General features: G+C 41.3%; 1 long non-coding RNA gene across 1 annotated transcript in view; it reads left to right on the forward strand.

Annotated features, from left to right (window-relative positions):
* LOC116420255 overlaps nt 1-6,024 on the forward strand; it is a 30,673-nt gene extending 24,649 nt beyond the window's left edge. Inside the window, exons 3-4 of the long non-coding RNA XR_004230556.1 lie at nt 1,607-1,700; nt 5,966-6,024. This is a non-coding gene — a long non-coding RNA (uncharacterized LOC116420255). The remainder of the gene's footprint in view (nt 1-1,606; nt 1,701-5,965) is intronic.
* The last annotated feature ends 1,729 nt before the right edge of the window (nt 6,025-7,753 follow it).

Genomic DNA, 7,753 nt, shown 5'->3' on the forward strand with positions numbered 1-7,753 from the left:
GCACTTGGTTTGGCTCTTGGCCCCGGGCCTCAGCTTTATCCTCTATTAAGTGAAGCCTAAGGGCTCCTCTAGCTCCAGACCCCAAGAAAAGGGAGCTAGCCTTAGGGGAAATGGTGATGGAGTCCAGTTTTGCCCTCTCTATATTTTGTTAGCCCCATGCTCCTCAGGCGAGTATTCCAGTGGCCTGTCCTGTTTCATTTAATGCTCCATCCATCCCCCAAGACATGTGCTCCCTCCCCTACGACTTAGGGTCGCCATACCCTGCTCCTCTTCTCACCTGCTATATTGTTCTGAGGAAATTGCCCTGTCTCCTTGGGCTCTCTCTGCTTCCTGGGGTATTCAACAAACTAATCCCTGCATTAGCAGTGCCCAACACATCCAGGTAGAAGATTTTCTCTACCCTGCCCTGCTTTGAACAGAGACCAAGAGCCACTGCCTTTGTTATCTAAGACATCAATTCCTTGAATAGTGGTGATTTCAGGGTGGTCCTGGTGGGAGGGGAGGCCAATGCCACTGCAATTAGATGGGGCCCCATTGGGAGGGAGGATCTCCAATTATACTCTATAGGTGACCTCTTAACCAAACTAGATGCAGGGCCGCCCTGTGGATTAGCTCCGATAACCTAGTAGACAGCAAAGTATGTCATCTTGCTGGTGAGACTGTCAGATGGGAGCATTTCACAAGGTGAAGGGAATACCTTGGTTGCGTGCATGGGATAGGGCCCAGATCTTGCCTTACCCTGTAAACATTAGTCGTTCTCTTAGAGTAAATGTCTTTCTCAAGAAATGATGATTCCATAGTCCTAATTTCCAAGTGTTTTAGAGGAAAAGCAGAATTTCTTCTTTGGATTAGAGTTGCGAATGATGTTTGTGTTTGTACCAAATACTCTTCTGATAGTTAATCCATATCTACCCTCTTTGAGGGGCATTGGACAGAGTCCTCTTCATCTCTGTCTCTCGCTTCTTTGGTAGCTGATGCAGAGACTTGTGGTCAGCATGTTTTTCTAAGTCTGCTCTTTTATCTCTAGATAATCATCCTCACTGTGTCACATGAGCAGGGAGCAGACCTTCAGCCGAGTAGCTATGTCCCAGAACGGGCATACATTTTAGTCAGCTGTGACTTGCAAAAGAGATGTCCCAAGATGCTTTGATTTAATAGTTGGCCTCATCAGGTTTCAAGGCAGATCCAGACCTGCCCTAGTCTGCATTATCAGTTGCCTCAATCAGAAAAGCCATAGGGGATTGAAGTCCATACCAACTCCCACTTTAACTCGGTACACCTCAGAAGATCTTCAAATGCACGCTCATGCTGCTTGACAGTGAAAACCCTTCATTTTATTGGCCCTGCCCAGCACTTGGCAGAGGGTAGGCCAGTTGACTGGCTCACTGGCTTCGTTTTCAGCTGCTGCCCACATAAGAGTGATACCTCTGAGTCAGGAGCCCCACATTCTCATCCAGGTTCTGTTATTAATTTCCTGTGTGACCTTCGGCAAATCACTTTCCCTCTCTGGGCCCAAAGGGATTATCAAATTAGGGGTTCGGGTGAGATGATCTCTACCAGAGATGACATAATCTACTCTCTAATCTTCTATCATCTTCCTCTCTAGTATCATCCACAGCATGACTTTCATAGCCCTTGTCGCTCTGGTTTTGGCTCGCCGGTTGGGTTCCCCACATCGCAAGTCATTGGCATCTTTGCAGGTAAGGGAAATCTGTCCAGCCACTAAGTGAGTCTTCAAAAGGGATCTCCCTTATTGTCCCTGTAAACTAAATGGTGTCTTGAGACTAAGACTCCTTAGAGTACAAAGCACTTAAAGGACGTAATTATCTTTTCAATTAGAGAGTAGCTCCTGGCTCAGACGGAGCTTTGCTCAAAGAACAGCCCCATGGAGATTGATTCTATTCCATGTGATTATAGTAGGCACAACCCCAATGAATTGTTTACCAGACAATATTCTCCAGCATCTGTGGTTTTCCTTCTTGAGGAGATGGGAGTTTTGGGTAAAGCCAAGCCCATCAGCAAAGCCTACTTCCAATGAGTGTTTTCCCCAGAAGTATATGTATTTTTTTCAATTAGAAACATTTATTGAAGAGACTTGCTCCCCTGAATGAACTGTGTGGCTGTTTCAGTCCAGGAGTAGGTTAGTTGGGATCCTGGCTGTGACTGATAATATCGAGCTCTTCATATAAGCAGTCCCGCTCCATTTGGGAAAGGTCATGGAGACCGAGTCCCAAATCACCCTAGAGGAGTTGGTTTGGGTTTTTCTCTACCACAGATGTTTCCATGTCTCCTCAGCATGAAAAGGAGGGGATCTCCTTAATCTAGATGAAGGGACACAACTGATGCATTTCCTTAGTCAAGACCTAGAACATGGTCTAAAGCCACTAGAGCTATTGCTGAGAGGGAAAACTCTATACCTTTCTCTTACCACTCTCTCTTCGGAGACCTCTGGTCTCAGCCCAGATCCTGAGGTCTGGCTGGACCAATTCCTTCTGATGTTTCCTAGAATAAATATTCAGTAGCCTTCACAAAACTTGAAGATACTTTAATCTCTCTCTCGTCTGTCCCACAAATGGTCTAGCCCAAATCCCTCATACCAGCTGTGTTGCAGTAGCCTTAATGTTTATTTCCTGGCCACTATGACAATCTTAAATGACTATGTTTTGTCATAAATTTATAGCAGCTACCATTTTCCTCTTGCCTATATGATAAAAGTTCAAACTTCGTAGGCAGGGACCTTTCCATCTTGATTTTTGACAGTTCCCCATGCCCTGTATTCTACCTGGGACCCATCTACTGAATAGTCAATAAGCATTTATTAAGTTTCTCCTGTGTGCCACATGCCATGTTAAGCATTGGGAATGCATAAAGAAGCAAGGCACAGTCCCTGTCCTCAAGGACCTCACATTCCTTTCTTAACACCTTTCTTAAAAAACATTTCCCTAGCTCAGAATGCCATCTTCCTTCTCAGTGGGTCTGAAACTTTGAGGGCCTAGTTGAAGTCCTTCCTTCCCAATGAAGTCCTTCCTCACCATTGTAGGTCACACAAATCTCTTTCTCCTTTAGACTCCTTGTACCTACTGAATTCAGAATAGTTGTACTCCTTATCTTGTATTTGTCATATACTGCTTTAGAAGGCATAGTGGTGTTCTCTATTTCCCCCAGTGTTTGGGGTTGAAAGGAGATTCATTTATTGGTGGAGATTATCTGGCAGTGGTAAGGATGAATGCAAAAGAAAAGATAACCTGGCTGTAGGGAAAGCAAGCAGCCTTGGCTCCCTGTCTGGTCCTACCTGAGAGAATGCGAGCTGCTTTAGTGTTCTTTAAAAATTTTGATTTTTTTTTTAACTTTAGCGTTCTTTTAACCCAAAGAAACATCTGAGACCAAGGGAATCTCATTAAGCAGAGGAGCTTTGGATGAGTGTGGTCTTGCTCTCTTGTGATGTGGAAAAATGCCATGGGGATTTGGGGAATGTCACCCTAGTGTTGTGGATGATCGCAACTGTTGATGGGATTGTTTATTACCTGATTGAGTTCATTTCTTGTCTGTTCTAATTAATGCCTTTTGTTTTCAAATACATGTCATCTAATATTGTCTGGCATAGAGATGGATTGGTTGTGGTTAGGAACTGATACAATCCCAGCAGTGCCCTGAATCTGGCTGTACCTGAGAAGAGGGTTATGTTGCCTTGTATTATCATTTAACTTTTGGTGTACCTTGGCTCCCTTTATGAGACCCGCAGATCTCTGAGGTCAGGGATCGTGTCATACTTCTCGGTCTACTGGCAACACCAGCACAGAGCCTTTGGCAAAGTAATTCAGTAATGTTTGTGGAATGAACGAACAAACTAACTTAAAATATAATTTTAAGTAACAGCAGTTTGACATTTAAATAATGTTTGAAGGTTTACAAAGCATATTCTCCCATCAGCCCTGGATAATGGATTGTATAAACATGATCATTCCCATTTTAGAGATGGGAAAATTGGCTCAGAGAGTGGAGGGAAATGACTTGACCACTGTCAAAACTAACAAATATCAGAGGCAGGTTTTGAACCCAGATCTCTTTTGCTCCAATTTGAACATTCTTTTCATTATACCATAAAGTGACTTTTAGAGTGAGCAAAATAATATTTCTAAGCTTTCTCATCTATAGGTGACAATGAAGTGGGTCAAATTCTAAAGAGATCCAAGTATAGCCAGTAGTTACTTCAAGAACTAATACAAAATGGCCCTGGTGATCGCCTGTTTATTCTGGCATCGTATACTCTGTAATTCACTCTATATGTTGTAATAATTCCCAGTTTAATTTGAGAGCTGTGGTTTTGGCATCTGAAGATATGGATTTTGAATCCTCGTACTATTGCCTAACTAATACTATGACCTTAAGCAAATCATTTCCCATGTTTGGGAACCGTTTTATTCTTCTGTCCAAGGAGAGGGTTGGATTAGATCTTCTCTAAGATCCTCTGCACTTCCAAAGCCTATGCAAGAGATACACGGTGATCTACTTGGCAATGCCAAGTACTCAAGCCGTTTTCAGTGTGTAATAGGGTCATGCAGTAAATTTGGAAGTGCTGACAAAGGTGACTCCTTTGATCGTGATCCCTTGCAGAAGCAGCTACTGTCACAGATTGATCCTGCTTGAAATGCATTTTGGGACTACAGACTCTGATTTCTTTTTTATGGTTGTTTGGTTGTGTCCAACTCTTCATGATGCTGTTAGATGTTTTCTTGGGAAAAAAAATTCTCAAGTGCTGTCATTTCCTTCTCCGGCTTATTTTGCAGATCAGGAAACTGAGGCAAACAGGGTTAAATGACTTACCTAGGCAGTATTTGAGGCTAGATTTGAACTCTGGTCTTCCGATTCCAGACCTAGTGCTCTATTGACTTTGCCACCTAGCTGCCTGGTTTCTTTTATTTAGAGTTAAAAAAAAAAAAACATGTCGGCTTGATTTGGGGCTGGTAGGATATTTCAAATGTAGTCATTTTCATTTTGGAAGGCTCTTCTCTTCATGGAAGCAAGGACTGTTGAAGCAGGGAGGGACCTTAGAGATCGGCAGATACCTTCGGGCAAAGGACAAAGAAGCTTTTTCCCATTTCCATTTGGTGTTTCTGTGTGGCTTGGTTTTGATTTTTTTAAAAAAATTATTATCCCTTGGAGGAATTCTGGGGAATCGTTTAAAGATTTCAAAGCAACACCCAGTGAATTTATGAAAGGCCGATTTGTTTATACCTGTTTTGCATAAAATCTTTCACATTTTCCATTAAGACCCACAGATTCAAGTTAGTTCCAAAAATTAAAATAAATAGACCTATAGGCTACTGAAATGTCCTGTTCATTTAGCGTTTGAAAGTGCATCCAAAATGTAGGTTTGTGCTTTGAAAGATGCATGTACAGATCTTTATAAAGCTTTTTTTTTTTAATTCCAAATTTAAGTAGGGAAAAAAAATCAGTGCTAGAATGAAAAAATGGAGTGGAAAAACCTCTTCCATCTATTGGCGGTAGCCTTAAGAAAGCCAGATTCCCAGAGCATTTTCCTGTCTACTCTGAAATACCTGTCTGTTAAAATGACAGTCACAGGCCTGCTCAGCTTGCTTTTTTCTTCATCCAGCAAGTTGCAAGGCCTGAGCAACTTCAGAAAAACAAGGACACTATTTTCTCCCATCCAAATTCAGGAACGAACATGGAATGACTTAACGTTCAGCCACCCCGAAGGCTCCGTGCAACGGTGCTTTACTAAGTAAATAGACCCAGAGAGAAATCAATCATCTTTTCAAACAGTACAACTGTAATTTTTCATCAAAGGCCTTTTATAAAGCCCCTGTAGTAGTTTAGTTCATGATGCCATCTTGTGGTCGATTGTGGGGAAAGCCACTTTTCCAATTCAAAATTGGGAATAGATGTCTTATTTGCAAAAATAGAAAAATTTTTTTCTTAATAAATGCATATTCATTTATTCCAGTTATCTTGAAGTTGAACAGGCTACTAGAGATCTTCAAGCAGAGCCTAATTGACCACTCATCAATGGTATGTATAGAGGGGATTTTCAGTCCCCATCTGAGTGATTTTTGAGTGATCTTTGGTGATCTTCCTTTCTGCAGTTCTGATTTTGCAGTTCTTTTTTTCTCAATAGTATTGTATTTTTCCAAATACATGTAAAGAGAGTTTCAACATTCATTTTTGTAAAACTTTGTGTTCCAGTTTTTTCTTCTTCCCTTTCTCACCTCCCTCCTTCCCCAAGACAGCAAGCAATCTGATATAGATTTAGTATGTGCTATCCTTTTAAACACATATCCACATTTGAACATTTTGTGCAGGAAAAAATCAAACCAAAAGGAACAAAAAACAACTTACAAGCAACACACAAACAAAAAGGTATAAAAAACTATGCTTCAATTAACACTCAATTCCCATATCCTCTCTCTGGATGTAGATGGTACTTTCCATCCCAAATCTATTGGAACTGGCCCGAGTCATCTCATTGCTGAAAAGAGCCACATCCATTATGGTTGATAAAGTTGCTGTTACACGGTGTACAATGTCCTCTTGGTTCTGCTCACTTCACTCGGCTTCAGTTCGTGTAAGTCTTTCCATGCTTTTAGAAAAAATATTTTCAAAAATACTTGTGAATGTCTCCAGATGGTAACAGTGCTTTTTGGTGTAAAACAATAGCCAGATAGAGAGAGATTCTATCAGGAAAAATAATGAGTGGCTGACAAAGAAAGAGGATAGAACTCTAGATTGAGCCATTTTAAAGAAAGTTATTTTCTCCAATGCTAATATTGCTATCACCTTTTTAAAGAAGCATGCCATTCAAAGACTGGGGGGGGGGGTTATCATTTGTATCAGGGAGGGTAATACCTACACCATCACCACTAACTACTGAGATTGTAGGGTTTTAATAAAGTTCCTTAAGGATCATCTAGTCTAACTTTTTTTTCTATTTTTTTTTTTACAAAGAAACTGAGACTCTGCAGCTTAATAACAAGCCCATTATCATTTAAGTTGTGAGTAGCAGAACCCAGATTGGAACTTTAGGCTCCAAATGCCATGTTATTTCCACTACAACCCAATCGCAGACCTGTCTTATTTAAGAGATTCTTCAGATCATTTGGAAGAGTTTCTGGAAGGTGGGAACGTGTTATGCCTATTTGCCTCTTTTTGTCTATTTGCCTATCTTTTTCTCACTCAGGATCTTAGCACAGTGCCTGGAACGTAATAAATGCTTAATAAAGTAATGCTCCTTAGTTTGTTGTCTGGATCAGACCATACCGAGAAGATTATATTCCTGTCTAGGTGCCACATGTTTAAGAATCACATAGCTAAGCTGGAGAACCCATAGCATAGGATTGGTGAAAGGCCTTCAGGCTGTGCCATACATGAATCAGAGAAAGGAAATGGAGATGTTTAACTTGCAGACAAGAAAGCTTGGGGGTGGTGGCGTCTGTAGTCTGTAGGTATTTGAAAAGTCGTCTGTGAAATGGAATTTGACTTGTTCCGTTACCTGCAGAGGGGCAGTTGGCAAAAGTTGCAGGACAGAGGATGAACTAGATGCATCACAGAGTCTGTGATTCTATAATGGAAACACTTCCCAATATGGAGAGAGCCCCTGCTAGCCAGGTAAGAGATCAGTGAAGAAAGACAGCTGGGGGTAATGGAAAGAATACTGGACTTGTAGTCATAAGACCTAGTCACTGTTAGTCCATAAGCATGTTTTAATCACCTACTATGTGTACCATTCCCTATTCTA

This window comes from Sarcophilus harrisii, chromosome X (assembly GCF_902635505.1).
Source record: "Sarcophilus harrisii chromosome X, mSarHar1.11, whole genome shotgun sequence".
Classification (NCBI taxonomy): Eukaryota; Metazoa; Chordata; class Mammalia; order Dasyuromorphia; family Dasyuridae; genus Sarcophilus; species Sarcophilus harrisii.